Source organism: Dasypus novemcinctus, chromosome 2 (genome assembly GCF_030445035.2).
Source record: "Dasypus novemcinctus isolate mDasNov1 chromosome 2, mDasNov1.1.hap2, whole genome shotgun sequence".
Lineage (NCBI taxonomy): Eukaryota > Metazoa > Chordata > Mammalia > Cingulata > Dasypodidae > Dasypus > Dasypus novemcinctus.
In genome coordinates this window covers 173,174,983-173,199,771 of record NC_080674.1, presented here as the reverse complement: position 1 = coordinate 173,199,771, position 24,789 = coordinate 173,174,983, and the positions used below count along the sequence as shown (strand labels likewise).

General features: G+C 36.5%; 1 pseudogene; it reads left to right on the top strand.

Annotated features, from left to right (window-relative positions):
* Positions 1-23,450: 23,450 nt before the first annotated feature.
* Positions 23,451-24,471, top strand: LOC101411397 (T-complex protein 1 subunit zeta pseudogene; annotated as a pseudogene).
* The last annotated feature ends 318 nt before the right edge of the window (positions 24,472-24,789 follow it).

Genomic DNA, 24,789 nt, shown 5'->3' with positions numbered 1-24,789 from the left:
CTGACAAGGCACCGAACTCCAGAGCCATTTGCCATGACTGTAGAACACGGGTGTTTCTGTAGCTCTCGGGAGCACCACTACCTAGGGTTGTATCTACTTTGGCTGTCTCTGAGATCCTGCTGAAATGTGCGTAAACACAACCGCTCTGATGACCTCCTGATTCATTTTGAAATCTCTTAGCCATATAAACTCAATTGTTTATACCATTTCTGCCTTTTATTCAAGGTTTTTTTCTAGTTGCAGCACCAGAGCTACGAGAGTCTACAGCTGCAAGCAGGAAATTCCATCCATTAGCCATGTGGGATCTAAGTCCCTTCTCGATTTAGAGGTGGAGTGGACATTGCCATTCCAGAGTCCCTCAGGATGGAGGAATAAAATATGAATTAGAGTGGACTTACTGATATTCTACTATAAAATTATTGTGACTCTAGCAATGGAAGAGACTGTATCATTGATGTGGAGACAGTGGCCAAGGGAGTTGCTGAAGGCAGTGAGAGCAAAAAAGAGGTGTGATATGGGAGCATTTTTGGGACTTGGAGTTGTCCTCAATGATATTGCAGGGACAGATACAGGGCATTATATGTCCTGCCAAAACCCACTGAATGGCCTGGGAGAGAGTGTAAACTACAACATAAACTATAATCCTTGCTCTGTAGCGATGCTCCAAAATGTATTCATCAAATGCAATGAATGCCCCACACTAATGAAATAATTTGTTGATGTGGGAGGAGTGGGGGGTGTGGGGAAAGGGGTATCTGGGAACCTCTTATATTTTTTAATGTAACATTTTGTATGTTCTATGTATCTTAAAATAAAAAATAAAAAAAGCAATAAATAGAATAATGTTAAAATGACCAGCTCAGAGCAATGCTTCATTGTAAAAATCAAGCAGATAAATATCAGAAATTGTTCCTCATAAAAAAAAAGTTAATAAAAACAAAAGCACAATAAAAATCTTGGAAGAAAATGTGGGAATATGTCAAGGAGATCTTCTTAGCCAAGGGTGAAAACATAAAATTAAATAACAGCAAGTAACAAGGTAAAAACAAATATTTAAAATAAAAAATATATTTTATAGTTAAAACAGCACCAATAGAGATTACAGAAATATAATAGAACTGAATAAAACAAAAGCAAAAATATATTATTAAAATCATGGTAATATAATGGATGTGGGAAAAAAAAAGATACTCCCATATTTTGCTATTGAAATTGGAAGGCTATGATTTTGCTCTAGATAATATCTATTCAAATTAATACATACAGGCATATATGCATACTATATATGTATATACATATATAGTTTTGACCCATTTGTCTTACTTTTGGAAGTCTATCTGAAAGATACAGGACTTTCATTATATCAGGGTATATTTGAATAATTTGCAGAATTATTCAAAGAGGAAAAAAAGAAAAACATGTTTATTAATAGAAGAAAGGCTGAAAAAATATTATACACCATCAAAAAGAAGACACTAAATCTATGCCATATGATCAGAAGAGATCTCTTCAAGTTATTGTTTAGTGAGAAAATCAAGGTGCACGCTATAGTATATGCGCACATTTTAAGAAAACAATGGCTGCGGTCACCCCTCGGGCTGAAGTGTGGTTTGCTGGCCTGGGGGGGGGGGCAGCCGTGGTAGGCCTAATTCCACTGCCCCCATAATAGGGTGGCTGGTCGGACTCACCGCCACTCCTGAAGGAAGCTCGGCATGGGCGCAGAGTGCCCTTGGGTCTCCCCTTCTCGGCAGCCATGCTTCCGCGGCCGCCCCTCCTCCCGGATGGCGCCACCCGATGCCTGTGGGGCGGCACCCTTCTTCTTCTTTCTCCCTGCGCAGGCGCAGGGCGGAAAATTCCAGTCTGCCCCTTTCCCTCCCCCCGACAGCAGTAACAGCCAGGCGTGGGCAGAAAAATCCAGTCTGCCCTTTTCCCTCCCCCCGACAGCAGCAACAGCCAGGCGTGGGCGTGAAACTCCAGTCTGCCCTCTACCCCAGCAACAGCAGCCACCAATCACTAAACCCTGCCACTTCCCCCAGCAACAGCAACAGCCAATCCCTAACCACCACCCCTCCCCCGTCCAGTACCGCCCACTGACCTTTCGCCGGCAACCAATCAGAACAGGGCGTGGCTTCGACCAATCAGCCTTCCCCAGCCCTATAAAACAGTTGCCTCTCCCTCAATAAAGTGGACTTGCGTGTTTACCTTGTCTCCGTGGTAGTTCTTCTGCCGTGCGCCCTCCAGTTCTGAGAGCCCCCTTGTCCCCAGTTCGTCGCCTGGCCTCCCTTGTCCCCAGTTCGTCGCCTGCTTCTCCGGGCGACCCCCTCGTCACCGGCTTTGCCGGGCGACCCCGTCAGCCGAACCGCGCAACCCCTGTGAGACCGACCCCTCGTCTGCTGCCGGACCGACCTCTCGTCCCAAGCGGGACCGATCCCTCGTCCCGAGCGGGACCGACCCCTCGTCCTGAGCTGGACCAACCCCTCGTCCGCAGCCAGACCCCACCTCTACCGACCGAGCAAGCCGCCGCAAATGGCCAACATTGCTCCCTGTCCCAGTTTGTATGTATGCATATATATTCATATTTTGCAAACTTGAGTCATCCTTTTTAGAAACTTTTGCTTAGAATCTATATATACCATACCCTGTTCTAGGAGCTGGGCAAAAGACACTGTACAGAAAACTCTGTTCTCAGGGAGCTTATATTTGAATAGGGAATGAATGACAATAAAAAATAACAATGATGATAGAGGATGAAGAGAATAAGGCTGGGGTTAGATGATGTAGTGCTTTGTAGGTAAGGAGTTGGAACTTTATTCTCAATGCAATTTGAAGTTGCTGCAGTGTTTTTTTTCAGGGGAGTGGCATGAATTGATCTATTAAAAATTACTCAGGATGCTTTGTAGAAAATGGACTGTAGAAGGGGCACGAGTCAAAGCAATGATCTATTTTAGAGACTTGCTTTACTGGGCAAGAGATGATGGCTGTTTGGACTAGGATGATATCAGAAGAGATGGAAAGGAGTGGGTACGTTGGGGTTATGTTTTATAGGTAGAACAAACAGCATTTGCTGGAGTAAGAGAGAATGAGGAAAAACAAATTTTTACCTGGACCATAGAGTAGACATATACACTGATTGAGAAAATTGGGAGGACAGTGGATTTAGATAGCTGAAATAGATCATTTACTTTTGGAAATACTAAGTTTGCAATGGTTATTGGAATGTATCTTTCACGTGGAAAAATCAAGTAGGCAGTTGAATGAGTGTGTATGGAGCACAGTAGAGAGGACCAACCTGGAGAAAAAAACTTTAGAGACATCAGCAGTAGAGAGGAAGCATTAGATGACACAGCCCAGTTGGGAAGTGTAAACAAAGAAAAAGGCTCAAGACTGAGTTCTCACTGTTGATGTAACTTTTATGTTTATTAAAACTTTAAACTTTTTGTGGTGTTAAATGTGGATGATTCACTATGCAAAAGGGGAGATCAGTTAAAGTGCATGAAGGTAGGCATGTTAATTATAGATAAATTCCATGCAGATGAATAGTTGGTATTCTGAATAAATAAGGACGTGCTTCATGGAATGTAATTCCTTTTAATGCTAAAAACTAATCCAGTAGTCATATGATATCATTCTTGGTGTTTCTCCCTAGTCAATTTATTAATTACATTGTTATGATAAAATATCTGCATAAATTTAATATATTGAGCCTTCCTAAAATGGAGAGGTCTGACAGATTTGCAATACTTCAGGTCACATGCCAATTTAGAAAGATTAGGGGGTTTGGAAAATTTGGGGGAAATTAAGATATCATATGTTTGTTTTTTTTACCATTTGATTTTTTTGGTTATTTTAATTATTTATTTTTGTTAGAAAAGTTGTAGGTTTACAGAAAAATCATGCATACTTTTTGATAATTTAATTCATATCTTTCTGGTACACTGTATGCATCCGTGTGTAAATGGTGATTCTTGACCAAATATATTATAATTGTCTAGACTGCTTCTTTCACCAAGTAATGTATCATGACAATTTTCCCACTTTGGTAAATGTTTCTAAAATATGATTTTTAGTGACTGCATAATATATCATCATAAAGAGGTACATGATTTATTTAAGTAATTTTTTTCTGTTGGACAGTATGTTTTAAAATATTATTCATATTACTGCTTGAAACATCCTTGCATGTTAATCATTTAAGTACATCTCTAGTAATTCCTTGGGCTTTCTTGCTAGAGGTGACTTTGGCTCAGAGGATAGGCATCTTTGTTTTTTAGGAGGTATTGAGGATTGAACCCAGGAAGCAGGCACTCAGCTACTGAGCTACATCTGCTTCCCAGTGAGAGTTTTTATTTTATTTGTTTATAAGAGGTACCAGGGATCATACCAAGAAACTCATATATGGGAAGCAGGTGCTCAACCTCTGAGCTACATCTACTCCCTGGCATTTTTTTTCAGCTGTTAAAAAGCTCTTTATTGTAAAATTATAAAATAAATAGAAAAACAGATTGAAAGAAATTACAAATTTTAGAAGAGACTGTAAGTCCAAGTTAGGTTTAATATAATCAATTATAAAAAATAGATAGCATAGCAACAAACATTTATAAATATAAATAATAATTCAAATATAATAGAAATTAATTATAATTCTATTTTTATATTACAGCTCTAATTATTGGACATAATAATCTCTACGAATGAAATAAATTATTGGTTTAGTTATTTAATTTCCATTTAGGCCATAATTCTTTCTAGATAATCAAATTCCTATTTGGGAATTCTTCATGTCTTATTGGAATGAATTACAGCAGATAACAATTTGCAAACTCATAATTTTATGAGGCAGAAAAACTTAAAATCTTGTTCAGCAGTAGTGAAACGATTCTCAGAGGTAGAAAATTCATTGGGGAATTGATTAGAATGAGAAATGAAAATGTGTTTGGTTTTTTTTTAAATAGCTGGGCTGATTTTCTTTAGCAAATATGAAAATTAAATGGTCTATCCTTCTGGAGAGACAGCTCTCTTAGCCTATAGTCTGTAAGAGTTAAATTTGTCATTATATAACTAAGACAGAATTTTTTCCTATGTTATCCAGATAGAGCTTTTATTTAGAAATTTATGTATTTCCAAGCACAGCACTGTAATTGAAAAAGCCTCTGCTTCTGCGTCTTGGATGAAAAGTAAGCAAGGGAGAGATCTAGTACTGGGTAGAGATCTAAGTGAGGTTTAAAATTTTTATCTGAGCAACTTCATATGGAAAATCTTTTATGCATAAATTCCAAAATTGCAGCTATCCTTTCCCCCAAAGTTATTGCTTTTCTTTTAAATATATGTGTTAATAAGTAAGAACTTGGATGGCAAAATGACTGCTGTAAGATTAAGCAGAAATAATACTTGATCTTATAGCACTTTTTTTTTTTCAAGAATCCCAGAGTCCCAAATCAACACATATTTGTGTATTGGTAATGTGACTTATTCTTACCTATTTGTCAAGAAACAGATGAAACGTCTATTAGGTAATTCTTCTCTGTCCTAATTTGTGGTAGGAACAAAAATTTTTTAAAGTCTACATATAGACATTTTAAAAATAAGAACCTTTAAAAACGCTACCTGAAAAAAATAGATATTGCATCATGGAATTAGTGAAGACATAACAAACATAGCAACTTTCTTAAAAAACGTTTTAATTTAAAGACCATGACATTTGGAGGTGTTACCTTATTTGTTTTCTTGAATAAATGTTCAACTGTTAGACCCTCCTGAAACTTCTGAGAAAGAAAACTCTTTCCTTCTTAAGTATTTAATATTTTACTTTCATTCCAAATTCTTTATTTTCTAGGCACATCCAATCCTTTTGCAATGATGGCATGGTAGAATCCCCTATCCCATTTACCTAGGTATAAGACATGATGAGAATCTCATATCTGGCTAAATTTCATATTCCCCTCCTCTCCATATTTAACTGAGTTGTGAAGAATGAGATAAACTGAATTCTGGTTTATTAGAAAAACCCTAACTGAGAGTGCTACTGATAAATACAATTAACTTTGCTTAATTTCATTTCACCATAGTTTGTATATTTTGCCTGTGAATAGTCAGGATTTTAAAATACAACTCAAAGTAATGTTTTTGATAATATCTATTATAATTTAAGAAAAAAAGTGACTATCTTATGTCTCCCCTCTAAAAAAAATAAAAGTGAGGTTGATAATTTGGGAGAAAATAATTACATTTCTAGAGTTCTTCATGAAGTAGAGTGGAAAAATTAGCCATGAATCTTGGATTGTTTAATTGAGAATTTAGGTAAATTTGAAACTTTAGAATTCAGAACCAATACTTTTAAATCCACATTTGTGAAATAAACTGTAATTTATTCTCCCTTACCATGCAGATATTGTTAATCAATATGACAGTGTATACTACCCTGAGAAGTCTTCACAGGCCTTTTGAGCACAGTCCTCGAGGAAGCTACTCCAATAGTCAACCTGACACATATGATAAAATTTATTTGCTATTCTGGTCTTGAGACATAGGTATAGGAAAAATAGAAACATGCATAAATGTGTCCTAATAAAGGTAGCTTTTAAAAACAGCAATAGTATCAGTGAAAGGGATTATGAAAGTAGATTCAAAGAGATTATAAGGGCTTGATATAGTCCACATAATTTCCTTACAATCTCTGAGAAGCCATGAAACTTTGACTACTTCTATTCCAGATTGTCAGGAGTAAGGGATGTTTTAGACAGTATCTATTCTATTTCCCATCAACTTAAAACATGGAAGAAAAAAAAAACTGATGCAAAGATATTAAATGAATTTTACAGTGTCATAAATCAGCAAAATTGATTTCCAGGACCCAAGTATACAGAATTGATTGCAGTTTGTTTCTACTTTGCCCAACTTCTGCAACCTGGTATATACTTTTAAAAACTCCCTCTTGAAATCCTCCTTTTCCTGCATATCCATCATAGAAGAACTCAAGAATGAAGTAGACATCAAAAGAGACCCATGATGAGAATGTTGCCCAACTTTCACTAATTCACATAAAACTGCATGATTTTCCTCATATCCTCACTCTGTACTTCCTGATCACTAGGTAAACGTAGGCCAGGTCCACAGGCTAAAGGTCATTCACAGGGGCAGTTTGTTTGCACTGCATGATGATTGAGAAGTGTTTGCTTAAATGTAACAATGTCAAAAGATCATAAAATTGGGTATCTCTTGATGCACATTCTCAAAGGCAGTAAATAGATGGAACAGAGGTATAGCTGACTCCTTCCAATGAGATATAGGAGTCTCCATTTTGTCAAAATCCTCACCATTCCCTTTCATGTTTGACACTAATATTGAACATCATTTGCCTTTCATCATTATATTTATACTGACATGTTCTTATAGCATATAAATTGTGATCCTGATTGTAGATCTATCAAAAGCTTGAGGACAAAAACCATGTTAACTATGTGATTTTCTCCTTTACTTCTTAACTCTACCTGTCTAGGCCCTATGAACATTTGTGTTTATAACCTTTGGCCAGCCGATGTCTTATAAATTAGATTCATAAGCAAAAGACCATACAACCTTTCTTAAATTGCCAATAATGAAGGAAATAAGAAATGAAAAATTGGTTCACCATTTCCTCTTCTATTACGGGAGCCTGATGTATAATTACTTTCTGTATTCCATTTGCCCCTAAGACATGACTAAAAATAACTCTCCTTTTGAAGTTCAGTATTTATTATGGCTTTGGTAATCCACATAACACCCCTAAATGTCAAAAGATTTAGAAACACATGGCAAAGTAGTTTCTCATAGCAGATGAATTCTATAGGTCAAAACTAGAAAAATAGACAGCTAAGCCTGTAGTAAGTGGTGATGTAGTTGTTTTCACAGTAGAGGAAACCTGTGGCTAAATTATTTTGTCCTTTACCGGAGTGACCTGGCAGGCTGTACTGTGGAGAGCAGACATTTTCTCTTTTCTCAGGTAGTTTCATTTACAATCAACATCTTCACATGAATTTCAAATAATATAGGCAAGTGACAGATAAATATTCCAGATATGGTTTAATAAACCTTAAGGAACAATTCTGATCTTCCCACCAGTTTTCTTTTATATAATTTAGGTATTGACTTAAACTATCTCATTTATTTCCAAGGAAATAATCCTATTAATTGACCTTTTATATTTTAGAATTCAAAGATTATACCTCTACTTTTTTTTTTTAAGATTTATTTTTTAATTTTTATTTATTCCCCCCCTCCCCCCCGCAGTTGTCTGCTCTCTGTCCAGTTGCTATGTGTTCTTCTGTGACCACGCCTATCCTTATCAGTGGCACCAGGAATCTGTGTTACTTTTTTGTTGTTGTTGCATCATCTTGTTGTGTCAGCTCTCTGTGTGTGCAGCGCCATTCCTGGGCAGGATGCACTTTCTTTCACGCTGGGCGTCTTTCCTTACGGGGCGCACTCCTTGCACGTGGAGCTCCCCTGCGTAGGGGACACCCCTGCGTAGCACGGCACTCCTTGCACGCATCAGCACTGCGCATGGGCCAGCTCCACACGGGTCAAGGAGGCCCGGGGTTTGAACCATGGACCTCCCATGTGGTAGGCGGACACCCTAACCACTAGCCCAAGTCCGCTTCCTATACCTCTACTTTCAAGTTACACCTTTACTTTTCCAAATGTAGAGAGCTAATTCGCGAAATGATCACCACCTCTCTTGACCTCTTTGTACTTAAATGATAGTGTAGCTTATTTCCCTGTGTAATTATCCAATCTTCACTGTGAAACATTTGACCTTTTGTGTAATTTTTCTCTGCCAAAGGCTTATGACATAAGCCTCATTTAAAAAATAAAACTCAATGATATAATTCCATCAAGAAAGAGAATCCAAGAGCTGTTTTTAAAGTTAGTTAACAAAATATGAATATATCCTCCAAAATCTACTATTTGGAGCAAAGATGAAAAGATGACACATGTTATACCATTTTCCCCTTGCTGCTTCTTTTATCAACAAGATGAAGAATGGCTGCAGACCAGTCTTATTAAGAATTCTTATTTTTAAAAAACAAATCAATTTTATTGATACATATAAATAAAACAAAAATCTATCCAAAGTGTACAATCAATGGTATTTGGTATAATCACATAGTTGTTCATTCATCACTTCAATCGTTATTGAGCATTTTTGCGGTCACCCCTCGGGCTGAAGTGTGGTTTGCTGGCCTGGCAGGGGAGCGGCCTAATTCCGCTGCCCCCATAATAGGGTGGTTGGTCGGGCCCACCGCCACCCCTGAAGGAAGCTCGGCATGGGCGCAGAGTGCCCTCGGGTCTCCCCTTCTCAGCAGCCATGCTTCCGCAGCCGCCCCTCCTCCCAGATGGCGCCACCCGATGCCTTGTGGGGCGGCACCCTTCTTCTTCCTTCTCCCTGCGCAGGCGCAGGGCAGAAAATTCCAGTCTGCCCTTTTCCCCTCCCCCAACAGCAGCAACAGCCAGGTGTGGGCGGAAAAATCCAGCCCGCCCTTTTCCCTTCCCCCGACAGCAGCAACAGCCAGGCGTGGGCGGAAAAATCCAGCCCGCCCTTTTCCCTTCCCCCGACAGCAGCAACAGCCAGGCGTGGGCAGGAAACTCAAGTCTGCCCTCCACCCCAGCAACAGCAGCCACCAATCCCTAAACCCTGCCCCTTCCCCCAGCAACAGCGACAGCCAATCCCTAACCACCACCCCTCCCCCTGTCCAGTACCGCCCACTGACCTTTCGCTGGCAACCAATCAGAACAGGGCGTGGCTTCGACCAATCAGCCTTCCCCAGCCCCTATAAAACTGTTGCCTCTCCCTCAATAAAGTGGACTTGCGTGTTTACCTTGTCTCCGCGGCAGTTCTTCTGCCGTGCGCCCTCCAGTCCTGAGAGCCCCCGACAAGGGCCTGGTCTCCCTTGTCCCCAGTTCGTCGCCTGCTTCTCCGGGCGACCCCTTCGTCGCCTGCTTCTCCGGGCGACCCCTTCGTCGCCAGCTTTGCCGGGCGACCCCGTCAGCCGAACCGCGCAACCCCTTGTGAGACCGATCCCTCGTCTGCTGCCGGACCGACCCCTCGTCCCAAGTGGGACTGACCCTTCGTCCCAAGCGGGACCGACCCCTCGTCCAGAGCTGGACCGACCCCTCGTCCGCAGCCAGACCCCACCTCTACCGACTGAGCAAGCCGCCGCACATTTTCATTTTCCAATGTATTATAATAATAATAGACAGACAAACCCATCATCTCTCAATTGCTGTATGCTTCCCCTGCTGCTTTTCTGTTTCTCTCTAGTTTGTTTGTGTTTATATTTTATAAAAACAGTCTTATATATGCAATATTACCCATATTCATATTTCACATGAGGTTTTACTAGGTTATGCAGTCCCATGTTATGTTTTTTAGCATTCCTTCTAGTAATACACATGTCCTTAGACTTTTTCTTAAACCACTTTCATAGCCACACAATAACTCTGCAAGTCACACACACTACGATGTGCTTTCACTGTTTCTACTTATTTCCAAAGATTTACAAACAACCTCTTAACCAATTCTGCACAAATTAACCCTCAGCTTTCCATTGTCTACCCTCCTTCTATTTTCTGGTGACATATATTCTAATTATTAACTCCATGAGTTTACACAGTTTATTTAGCTCATAATAGCACAATCAAACAGTATTTGCCCTTTTGTGTCTGGCTTGCTTCATTCAACATAATGTTCTCTAGATTCATCCCTGTTGTCATATGCTTCACGACTTTATTTCTTCTTACAACTGCATAATATTCCTTTGTGTGTATACCACAGTTTGTTTATCCATTCTTTGGTTGATGGATCCCTGGATTGTTTCTATCTTTTGGCAAATGTGAATAACACTGCTATGAATATCAGTTTGCAGATGTTTATTCTTGTCACAGCTCTCAGCTTTTCTGGGTATATACCCAGTAGTGGTATGGCCAGGTTAAGAATTCTTCTTATTAAGAGTTCTTCTATTTTCATGTATAGGGAGAAAGGAAAATGTAGAACTCTACAAAGCACACTATTGGATGTGGAATATTTTTATTTTTGCTACTGCTACCATTTCTATGGGCTGTTTTTCTCTTTTCTGCACTTTTTGTCTTTTTTTCCTTACTCCTTGGTCTTTTATTGTTTGCATCTTAACTATTTTCTTTGGTCCTTATAGAATTATTATATAGTCATGAGTTTGAAGCTCAGCTCCATTAGGTATAAATATGTTAACTATTGTAAATTGTTTATTTTCCCCAAGTCACTGATTTGTCATTTAAAAATGTGGATAATAATAGTTTATTCATGCTATAATGGTAAGGGTTAAATGAGGTAACATGCTTAGCATAAAGTCTGGAATATAATAGTTACTAAATTCTAATACATTGTATCATTTTTAGAAATCATCTTTTATGGATTTTCTGATTTTAAGAGATTTAGGTATTCCTAAGTGCTAAGAAGTTTCTCTCACTTGTATGACAGAATTGTACCTGAAAGAAAAGTATACGTTCTGCAATTTCATTTGTGAAAAAAATGTTTGGTTGGTTTATGTATAGTTCTCTAACTTCCTGCTCAGCCAAATCCAACCCTAGTCAGAAATCTGGTGAACTTCTTTTCAGAACTAGAAGAAAATGAAAAATGATGACACAAGGGCATGATATAAATGCCCTAAGGGCATGTGTGCTCTTCCCTGCCTTTCTCTGTTTTTGAATCTGTTGAACCATAAAGATTCTTTTTCCCAAGAAAGTATGATTTTATAGGGAATGTTGAAAGAGACTAAAATTATGATAGGTGTGAAACTGTATATCAAGAACTAAGCTGAGAATTTGGTGATCAAGAATGAGTTCTACTTAACCCCAGGTTTATACTTTTTTCTTGCATTGTCCTAATATACTAATAACCTGATATAATAAATCATATTTCACAAATATTTGTACTATTTTTACTACTATTAAAAATCAGAAGACCTTATTTACCTTCTGAGTTGGATATGTGTTACTTTCTATCTTTTAACACAAAAGCTGGCACTGTAGTAGGTACTCAATAAATATTTGCTAAATCAATTTAAGAATGCATATATTATTTAAACAGAATTAAGTGATTAAGTGACTAATGTGGATGGACCCTTAAGATGCCAGCAGAGAGAAGCATGTGGAACTATCATTTTTTTTAATTGCAGAAGTAACTTTTCAAAGCGACTCACATATACCAATCTTTAAGAAATGTCTATTGGACATCCTAGAGGGTGTTTTTTTTCCTATACTTTTATGTGATAGAGAGTGACATAATAAAGATGGCGCTATAAGACATCCTAGAAAGGTTTCCCCTCAGAAACAACTAAAAAAGGGGCAAAGCCCACTTGCTTAGAACTCTGGTGAATGATAGAGACTGGAGAAAGACTCCACAACTGCTGAATTAAAGAAATGAAAAACACCATTAAAGAAGGTAGGTGACCTGTGGCTAAGACCATCCAGTCCAGACCCCTAGGTCCTGCACAGCTTAGAGTCACACAGAAATAGCTGTTGGCCCCGGCACTTCCTTCCATGGTCATGTACCACAGAGCCACTCACAGCAGAACCCTATATATATTCAGTCACAGGGCTTCAAGGCCACATAGAGCCAGGGCAGAACCCAAGTGGTCAGCAAGCATGTGCTACAAAAGAGCCCCCAGGAATCAAAAGAGACTCACAGTAGAACAGTTGGCAAATGGCAAGCACACCCCAATCTAATCTCTAATTGCTGGAACACCTAAATGAAAACTAGACATTTCTTAACACTGTCCCTGTCTGACGTCCTGGAGCAATGTGAAAGTTACTGGAGGAACGAAAGCCTCACAGAAAAAAAGGAAACTGCTTTAAGGCAGGATGGGCCACAGGAATGAATATTGTATTGAAAAGGTGACACTAAGCATGGGAAAACATTTGAGTAAACCATGTGGAAGAAAATTTGCACAAAAATAATAGATTTTTTTTGTTCTTCTCCAGTGGAGAAGGAACAGAGGAAAGGAAATCTTCTCTTGGAGGTGAAACTATTTCAAATAAAAGGACAATCTTAAAAGTTGCACCATATGTCCAGAGCAAGACATAGGTAGTGAAGACCTGAGAAATTTTGAACAGTGACATGTGAGCTGCTCTATAGATTCAGTGTAACCTGGACCACACATTGAAAAAGAGCCTTAACACAAAGCCAATATACAATAAGACCTTAGGCAAGAGGGAGAAACCAACTTTCAGAATTAGTACATCAAAACAATCAAATACCCAGACATCAGTAAAATAATCACAAGCCATGCCAATAAATAGAAAGATATGTTCATTCAAGGGAAAATATTGAAACTTCAGAAGAAACACAAACTTTTGAACAAATAATCAAAGAAGTTAAAACAAATCTCTGAAATCAATTTGAGGAAAATATGGATAGAAATAAACTAAAGGATATTAAGAAGGCAATGTGTGAAATAAAGAACTAGAAAGTTTAGGAAGAAAAATAACAAATTATGGGGATAAAAAACACAGTAATGGAGTTTAAAAATATACTAGAGGCATGAAACAGCAGATTTTTTTCTGGCAGAAGAAAGAACCAATGAACTAGAAGACAGGACAACAGTGGGAATGAAAGAAAAAGAAAAAACTGAGCAGAGTAAGGGACCTGTACGACAGCAGGAAGTGTACCATCTGGGAAGGAGAAAAGGGAAAAGGGACAGAAAGAACATTTGAGGAAATAATGCTTGAAAGTTTCCCAATCCTTATGAAAGATATGAATATACTCATATGAATAGCTAAAACCATCTTAAAAAGAACAATGGTGGAAAACTCATTCTTCTGATTTTTAAAACTTATCACAAAGCTACAATGTCAAGGTTTTATAGCACTGGCATAAGGGCAGATATCTAGACAAATGGAATTGAACTGAGAGTTCAAGAAATATATTTACTCTCACATCTATGGCCAATTGATTTTTGATGAGGGTGTTAAGTTCATTCAGTGGGGGAAAGAAACGTCTCTCATGAAATGTTGATGGGAATTGAATATACACATGCAAAAGAATGAAGGTGGACCCCTATCTCACACCATAATCGAAAATTAACTCAAGATGGATAACATGCCTAAATATAAGAACCAGGACTATAAAACTTCTAGAACAAAATGGAATGGATCAAGTTTCTTAGAACAACAAAAGAAAACATAGATAAATGGAAGTTCACCAAAATGAAAAACTTTTGAAGTATCAAAGGACTTCATCATGAAAGTAAAATGACAACTTATACTATGGGTGGAAATATTTGGAAACTGCACATCTGATAAAGGTTTAATATCCAGAATTTATAAAGAAATCCTACAAGTCAAAGATGAGAAGACAAAAACCCAATCAAAAAAGACCAAATATTTGAATAGAGCTTTCTCCAAAGAGATATACAAATTGCCAAAAAGCTCATGAGGAGAAGCTCAACATCATTACATATTAGTGAAATGCAAATCAAAACCACAGTGAGATACCAATTTACACTCACTGTAGTGGCTTTTACTAAAAAGTGAAAATAAGTGTTGGAGAGGATGTGGAGAAACAGTCATGCTCATTCATTTTTGGTGAGAATGCAAAATGTTGCACCCACTGTGGAAAAAAATTTGGCAGTTCCTCAGAAAGTTAAGTATAGAATTATCATATGACCTGGGAATCCCACTTTTAGCTATATACTCAAAAGAATGGAAAACTGGATCTCAAACAGATATTTGCACACTGATATTCATAGCAGCATTATTCACAATTGCCAAAAGGTGGAAAAAACTCAAGGGTCCATCAACCAATGAATGGATAAACAAAATGTGGCACATAATCACAGTGGAATATTATGCAACCATGAAAATGAATGAAATTCTGATACATACAAAAACACGAAGCTTGAAGGCATCATGTAGAGTGAAATAAGCCAGACACAAAAGGATGTATATTGTATGTTCTCATTATATGAAATAATTAGAATATGCAAATTCATAGACTCAGAAACTAGAAAACAGGTTACCAGGTACTGGGGATGGGGAAGGGAATAGGTTGTTAAAGCTTAATTAGTCCAGAATTTCTGATGAAATGTTTTGTTAATGGATGATGGCGATGGTAGTGCAATATTGTAAATATAATTATGATCACTGAATTACATGTCTGAATATGGTTAAAGGGGGGAATTTTGGGTTTTATATACGTTATTAAAATAAAAATTTTTAAACATCTTCCAACCTAGGAAAAAAGTACATTATTTAGAAAACTGAAAAAACTAGAATATGCACTGTTGCTTTATGCCAATGTTAAAGTCCTGTGAGTTCATAGCTGTACTGTATTTAGGTGGTTACTTAGTGAGTGTCTTTGTTTTCAGGAAACATACCTGGTACTGTTAAGTGTTAGAGGAACATGATGTATGCAACCTAAATAAACATGTTTAGATAATAGATAGATAGATAGATTGATAAGTAGGCAGATGGATATAAGGAAGGAAAAAATGGTATAACAAATGTTGCAAAATGCTGAATGTTGGTAAAACTGGTTATCTTGGTGAGGGGGTATATTGGAGTTCTATGTATTGTTTTTCTATTCCTTTTGCAACTTTCTTGTAAGTTTGACCATTTTTCAAAATAAACATTATGTGGGAACACCATAACCCCCTGTAGTCTTTTTTTGAAACTTCCTCACTCTTTTGAAATTGAAGTCTCGTAATTTCAAGTGGCACCCAGATGTTTAAATCAAACATTTTCTCAACTCTTAAGCTCTTTCAATTTTTTTTCAGCATTTGATACCTTTTGCCCTTCTATTTTTTTGTATTTTCACCTCTCTGAAAATTTACTTGAGAATTCACTTGGTCCCAGGCAATATTTTAGTCTTCCATAACTTATTTATTCTTCTTGATACCCACATGAAGTAGGTATTTGTTATCCCCATTTTATAGATGGGGAAATTTGTCCACTATCATTCAGCTTGCATTTGTGAAAAAGAGAATGTGATCCCAGGCCCTGAACCCAGTGTCCACTTTCTTATCACCATGTTTCGGGGGTACAACACAAGAACCAGGGTCTTTTCTGGTTACTTTTCTGTGTCCTTTGGTCAGCTTGGCTGGCTGGTTCCAATTTCACTATCTACCCCTCTCCTTCAAAGTGACAGTAACAACCACAAAACAAATTGTGATTGCCCTCCTTCCATTTTTCCTTTGCAAATTAGTGCTCTTTGATCACATCCTATGGATTTTGAAATGAAGGATTAATTACTATTATTGGTTATTTCTTCAGCAGTTGTGCTTTTCATTAGTAATAAAAGAACAAAGGATGTTTAGAAGGCTGTTTTACTATTTCTGAGGTGCTTTATATCATTTTTTATTTCTGAATTCTATTGATTTTAAATTAGATTGTAGTCATTGGAGGTAATTTTTAATCTTTCCACTTAAATAATTTATTGAGTTTCTCCTTGTGGCCAAATATATGCTCACAATTTTATTAATGTTTCATGAGAAATTGAAAAGAAAATGTACTTGTCTTTTTTCAGAGTACTCTGTTCAATGCCAATTCTCATTAATTTTCTTTTATTCAGCTCTCATGCTATTTATTATTTTATTTGGATAAATACTGAGATTGTGTGTTAAGACACCTTGCTATTTCTATCTACTTTCCTTGCATACCAGAGTATATTGACCCTATATATTTTGTTCTCTGATATTCAAATTTCATAGATAAACCACGGTTATATCTTCACTGTATGTTGTACCTTTCAGTATTATAAAGGTATCCTCTATTTCAAGAAGTCTGCTCTGGGCCAAATTCCTAGCTGTGATCCTTCAGGCCTTTATAAGGCTTTGCTTGATAGGTCTCATGTGAGGAAGCTTCCCTCCCCATACCAGACTTGGTCTAATGTCAATGCATTGCAATTTTTTGGAAGGAGTTGCTCTCAAGGATACCCAGGCCAGCCACATTAATATACTTATCTGCCTTTAGGAATAGTGCTCCCATTTATTGCCCTACTTTCAGAGGTCAATTCCCAAGCTCCTTCACTGAGGCTGTATTATTGGGGCGCTTTGAGGCACTTTTCTCAATCTGACAGTAATTTCCAACTCATACTCCTTTCTCCTCAACCTTTTCCCAGTTGGGTCCACAAAAAGCAGAACCTTTTGCTTGGGACAATCCCCTGCCCTGCCTCTCTCTCCCTGTGCTGTATTTCCTCTGACTCTTACCCTATGCCATTCTGTGGGGAAAAATGCAGCACTGGAGAGCTGGTACTTTTCTCTATTGCTTCTTACCTGTACTGTCCCAGGAAGTGAATAAAGATTTAATTTTTGCTTTCAGTTTGCCTCATTGGCTTAATTGACCATCTTGACACCTCGCAGCTCCAAAAACTGGCAACTTCATACTTAATATTAATTTTAACTATTTCAACTTGAAGAGTAATTAGTGACCTCTGCATATTTTCCCATGTATATTGTATATTATTTAATCTCAATAGAGCTCCCCAGATACCTGATACATAGTTTCACTCCACTACTTGTTGTATAAATAAATAAATAAAATTAGCTTCCTGGGTTTACATGCATGGTTTCTCCAGTCTAGCATTTCAACCAAGAACAAATACAAGGACAAAATTATTGAAATATGTTTCTCTGAAATTAATTTTCGAAAATATATCTAAAGATAGTTGTCACTAGAAGATTATATACTCTTTCCCAAAATCAATATTTTTTAGCCTGTTTTATCCCTTTGGATACTAAGCTTCACAGATGAAAGTTGCTTGAAGGATAAGTTATTTTATTGTCCTGAATTCAACAAGCTTAAGGTATTATAATACCCATGGTCAGTTTTCAGATTGTACAGTATAAATATCATTGTTCCAAAGAAGGCAAGGTGAATATTTTATTTAAACATTACTCTTTTAAATTCACAGTATGATTTACTATTTATTTTGAATTTTTTCAGTGTTTAGCTCTCATGGTAATGTTATTAATCTAATAACTTATTTATTATAATTCAAACAATTCAATATGCCATATTCCATAAGCCTGGGAATACTCTTTGTAGCATAGTTTGATCAAGGTACAATCAATGTCCCTGGATAGAGCTGTTAAATGGTTAGATATGTCTTTGAAAATGTTTTTTAAGTCATTTTCAAAAGAAAGTGAAAAAGTGTGAGAATATTGCTGTTTTCAGGATTTTTGATTTCATGATGTATTTTGTTTTCTGTCTTATGCATTTTATTTGAAATCAAATATTAACATTATTGATTTAAATAGCTTTGATTAAAAATATAATTATCAATATCATTGCAATTTTCTGATAAGTGTGAACATAGGGAAAAAGAAACTAAAACAAAAATTCTCCCACAACTGGTTGACCAACATACCTTTAATTACTTCTACACCTATAGTTACTTTTAGTGTGAAGTCATCTGAACTATACATTCATTCCATTGAATCCAGGGTGTGACATATCTACTTTACCAACCAATGAGATCAGAATTACCACATCAGAATGATTGAAGTTATGGATAGAAGTTAGTAATGAAAGATTTAGTGTACATGAGAATTGAGTGGGCCTATAGAGTTATTCTATTTTAGTTTAAACACCTGACACAGACAAGCATTACTTCTTATTTCAGGAACTTTTAAAATCATCCAAGGGTTCAATAACCAGACTGAGTTCTTATTTAATTCCAGTAATTTCTTCTAAAAAATGATACTGATTTTGTTGTTTTTAAGTGTCATTATACAGTCTTACTTGTGGAACTCAAGCATAACTTGAGTCTGGTTTGCTTAAACAGGAAGCTTCCTCTCAGTTTTTATAATCCCATTTTCTTTCCTTTTTACAGTGTTTCATCATTAAGAATCACAATGCTGGCTTTTACAGAGAAGTCTCCATATGCTCATCCCCAATGCCCTTCTAAATTATATTTTTGTATGTGTGGAAGCAGAGCAAATCTTCAAAATTTTTGCAGAGTAGTTAATACTTTTTTTTGATAAAGTGTATGCAGGATGGATTCAAGGTTGTATTCCAGTACTGACAATCATATTTTTTTCACAAGGATAAAATTCCTTTGAGAAAAGAGAATAATTGTATTTCAGCCAAATTTATTAGTTCCAATGCAATTTCAATGGAACAGAGCTGTGGCCAAAATCTCCCCCTTATTCAGAGAATTGAATTATGAGAATGAGTTTAAAGATTTCCAGGGTCTTTTCTGTCTTTCTGTTTTTCTGTCTCTCTCTCTCTATATTTATGTATGTATGTATGACTATGTATCTTTATATATATATTTATCTATGCATAAATATGTATATAGTTATATTTGCCTATATTTGTATCTATATTTGTATGCTTTATCTACATATATAGACATTTATTTAAAATCAAATATATATGTAATAGATATATAGATATGTAAAACTTTTGATGACTTCCAAGGAATGACAGTTTAGTTAACTCAACCAGTGGAATATGAGTGTGGAGTATTGTATAATTGAGCTGCGCATTTTGCCACTGGCTATTTTTATTATTGGATTATTTACTCACTTGTATTTACTTTTATCCTTACCTATAAAAGGAGCATTTTAATATCTGCCTCGCTTTATTCCTATTTTGGCACATGAAGTGTAAAATGTTTGCTTCTAAGATAAATTGCTACAACCAAGTTTTGATGTTTCTTCATTTTTAAAATGAAGATAGTAATATACTTATATGTAATTTCATAAATAAAATCATGTTTATAAAGCACATGTCATAAAGCATGACACATTGCAAATGCTCAGTAAGAGTGACTACTCTTATCATCCACACCCTCTTGATATTGGAAATGTACCTAAAACATGGGATATAAATTTAAACTCTTATTCTTCCTCTCAACTTTCTGATACTTTGAAATTCATCTCAAAATACTTCTAGCTTCCTTAATATTTGAGTGACAGTTGAGCCAAAGAAGTTTTGCTCCTTGTACAATGGAGGTAAATTTTCCCCTTGTTTCTTTTCCACTTTTCATTTTACCCAAAATTACAGCAAATTTAATAGTAGACTATTAGTTCCAGAAAGATATTTTAAGTCTCAACTTTTACTTAGCAAAGCAGTATATTTAAACATGCACTGTCTTCTAGGCAACTCTTTCTTAGACTTGGAATGTTTATTTTTGTGTACTGAGTCACCAGACATGGCATTGCTTGATCTCTTCCCATAGCTCATTGGAAATTACCTGCTAGTCCTCTCTTCCATTCATCATTAAGAAAGGAATGAAATAAAATGGGTCTAGAATAATTGATCATTTGTCCAAAATCTGCCTAGCCCATACCACTAGGGGGAAAGGATTTCACATCTACCTTTAGTTCCTTGAAGTGATAATAATATAATGAGGACCCTACAGGGAAGACTCCACTGTTGCACCTTTCCCCTCTAGATCATAGAACACTAGACTTGGGCATGCAATATTTATAAAATTCTCAGGTCAGAGAAAGATGTCACAAAAAGTATTTGAGTTAATATTTCAGAAATAGGCTGAAATTTTAGATGATCTCTGACAACTTATCATATCAAATTCAAAAATGAGTCTCAGTTTTTGAAAATTTGTTCCAGATAAAATCTGAATGCTCTATAATATAGTAAACCTACCCTTGGGGGTACCTAGTTAATGTGCCTTTCTAGGACAACAAATAGAAACCTACAGCACTGTTTTCACTAAATTTGAGCCATTAAGGACCATGAAAGATTGACAGGAAGTATGCAGCTTGCCATGTTTGTTTGTGGCAATGCAAACCAAAATTGGCGAATGATCTGATCAGCAGGCATCAGCCAGAAGACATCTTTCCATCTATTATTACATACAACCTAGAAAGAGCTAAGGTATTAATATTATTCTTAAACATAACTATAAAAATCCTGCCCTCTAAGCTGTGTCAGGAAATTCAACTTTATACCTTCCTTTTTGTAGGGTCCTTGGCACTCAAGTTATTGTACTGAGATCCTAGAAGTAACCTGGGCTCTGAATCATTAGATATTTCCATAGTGAATAGGCCATATGCCTGTTTCAAACACTGGATGTGGAAATGCCCTTTAACAATTTATTTGGGGGAAAGTTATTCAAACCTAGTCTGTCCTCATTTTCCATGATAAATTGTCCTTTTAAATTCAATTAGAAAGACTGAAATGTACTTAAATGACTGATAAGAGAACTATTAACCACATTTTAGTAGAAAAGGCAGCATAGATTTAATATGGCAACACTTTTAAAACTGTTATCCAATGCTTAATGCATCTCTGGCATCATCTCTTTTGAGAGGTTAAAGTAAAAATTTTATTCTGCGTGGGAGGATGTTTGCTATGGTTCACTTGTATGGATCAAGCAACATCTGCAATACGGTGCCGCTAGATTAGTAAACCTGTAATTTAGGACTGAAAATATCTATTGCATTTTTTTCCTCTCACACTTTCTGCTTCACTTTTTGGAATAGTTTCTTACTCATTATATTTAATTTAGGCAAGGTTAGAGCTGCTGAAGGATGGAATAAACTGCTATCTTCAGAGACAGCATTTGAGGGTGAACTCATTTCCTCTCCACTGCAATTATTCATGTTTAAACAATATTTTGTCCTCCAGAAAGATTTCAAATTCATGCAAAGATAATTAGGAGTTACAGGCATTTTGTTTTCTCCTTAAACATTATCATTCAGAGATTTAGACTAAACCAGTTTTAATTGCTGTGGGCTTAAACACAGCTTTTAAATGTAGTCAAACCACCCAGAGATAATATTTTTAAAATGTTTTAGCTTGAACTAGCAAAACATAAGCAAGAGACATTGCTATGTGTGATTAGGAGTGTATCTGATTAAAAGGATAACATATAAGGACAGGGAGGAATGAATATGATAAAGAGGAAGAACTAAATGGTTGAGTAGAGTCATATACATAAAAATAAAGCAAGATTGGGCTGGGAATCAGGAGTCTTAAATTTGTAGCCTCACACTGCTTAATTTACCCTTCTTTTTCTCAGTTTCCTCATGTGTAAGAAGCCCAAATTAGGTAATTTTATTGGTTATTTTTAGCTTTGTTTCTAGACAGCATAAGGTAACCAGTGATGAAGGAGATGAGTGCCCTGAAGGGTCATTTTTGTTCATAAAGAAAAAACTGTTGTTTAGAATATTTAGAGAAAAAGAGATGGAGACTATTAAGCATTCCGTTTTTTTCATATAATGTTAAAGCTGCACACAGGATGAGTTTTAATTTGTGGTATATTCTAAGAGAATGGTTCCCAAAGTGTAATCTATGAATCTCTAGAGATCACTAAGACCCTTTCAGGAAGTCTTTGATGTCAAAATTATTAACATAATAATACTAAAATACTGTTGGGGATTATATCCCGACCCCCATAAAGACATGCTTAAGTCTTACACCATGTCCTTGTGGGTGAGAATCCATTAGTAAACGGAACCTTTAAAGATGTTATTATTAATTAATATAGGGATTCATTTGTGAATAGGATCTTCAGAGATCCTATTTAGTTGAGGCTAAAGTGAATCAGGGTGGGTTTTAATCCATATGGCTGAAGTTCTTACAAGGAAGGGAAATCGAGACAGAAATACAGATGACTAAGCAGGAGAAGTAGAAGCCAGAAGGATGCAAGACTTGCAGAGATGCAAGTCAAGGAACCCTAAGCAATGCAATCGAATGCGTCAAACTCCAGGAGAAAGCACAGCTTGTTGATATCTTGACTTTTACCCTACAAAAATGTAAACAGTAAATTCCCCTTGTTTAAGCCAAAGATACTATGGTATTTGTCAGAGGAGTCCCGACAAGCTTAGAGAGATATTTAAAATTTTTTTCATATTTGAGATTTTGCGCTAATGGGACAAAAAAAAAAAAAATGATGGGCCAAACTGCTGGTGCCTTGGGACAAATCAACACAGTAGGAGCAAGCCATACAATTAATACTGAACCATTATACACTCACAGCACAAAAAAAAAACAAGCTACTTTCATATTCTGGATGCACAGTAAAAATGTTAGTTTAATAGATATCAATCCTTGAGTACACATCTTTTTAATATTCTGTGTGATAAAATAGGAAGTGTGCATACAGCACTTCTGGTGCATACTGAAGTATGATGGTTGTCTGAGGTGCAAGCTGAACTAGCAGCTTTTTTCAGCAGGCAGACATTAAAGAGATTTGCAGAAATATGAAACAATGATGTAGTTTTCACTAAATAATTTTTGTTTTTGAATATATATAGTGATTTTTTTTCATAACAAGATGTTATTCATTTTAACATATTATCAGTTTATCCATGATATTTTTTAATGGATTAATAAGTAAATATTTAAAAAATTTTCAGCTTTAATGGTGAATATAGCTAAAACCCACATCCTCTGGAAGGGTACCAGATATTACCTCCCAGCCACACTGAGCCAGCCTTGAGGTTTCTTCTTCTTCCTCTGCTGGGCCAGCTATGGTGGCTGTGAAGACCCTGAACCCCAAGGCTGAGATGGCCTGCACCCAAGTGGCCAAGTCAACATTAAACATGGCACGAGGGCTGCAGGACATGCTGAGGACCAATCCGGGTCCTAAGGGCACCACGAAGATGCTTGTTTCTGGTGCTGGAGACATCAAGATGACTAAAGATGGCAATGTGCTGCTTCATGAAATGCAAATTCATTACCCAACAGCCTCCTTAATAGCATAAGTAGCAAATACTCAGGATGACAAAATGTACTGCAAATAATGCTTCCAACATCCTGATCATTGGAGACCTGCTGAAAGAAGAGATCTACGTTTCTGAAGGTCTTCATCCCAGAATAATAAGGAGGATTTGAAGCTGAAAAGGAAAAGACACTTCAGTTTTGGGAACAAATCAAAGTAAGCAAAGAGATGGACAGAGAAACAATTCTGGATGTGACAAGAATATTTTTCTGTATAAAGTTCACACTGAACTTGCTGATGTCTTAACAGAGGATGTAGTAGATTTCACTTTGACCACTGAAAAACAGGATGAAACTATTGACCTTTCCATGGTTGAGATCATGGAGATGGAACATAAATCTGAAACTGATACAAGCTTAGAGGGCTCGTTTTGGGCCACAGGGCATGGCATCCTGATATGGAAAAAAAAGAGTAGAACATGCATACATCCACATGTGCAATGTGTCCTTAGAATATGAAAAAGCAGAAGTGAACTCTGTTTTTTTTTTATAAGAGTAGAAGAGAGAAACTAGTAAAAAGAAAATTCATTGAAGATAGAGTTAAAAAAAATTGAACTGAAAAAGAAAGTCTGTGGTGATTTAGATAAAGGGTTTGTTGTCATTAATCAAAAGGGAATTGACCCCTTTTCCTTAGATTCCCTTGCAAATGAAGGCATAGTAGTTCTACTCAGAGCTAAGAGGAGAAATTTGAAGAGGCTGACTCTTGCTTGTGGGGTTAAAATTGAGTATCTTAAATATATAACAATCATATTTGATTTGATCCCAGCTTAACTTCAATAGCACACACATACCTTGAGTTAATACACATTTTGTTTTACATTAAAAAATATTCTGACTACTGTGAAAATCATAAAAGCACCTTGTTGGTTTTTAATAGGGTGTATATGGTGAAAATGGTTACTGTAATGTGGTATATTGGAAGATGGGGATTATTTATTTTGTCTCTTTATAGCCATTCCAAGGAAGTTTAAGGAAGCCCTATGTAGAAAGTATACAAACCTCTGGATGAATTTATTAGAGCAACAATTTATCTTAGCTCCAGAAATAACACTGAATCAATAATTAAAGGTAAAATCAACCCATGGAAAT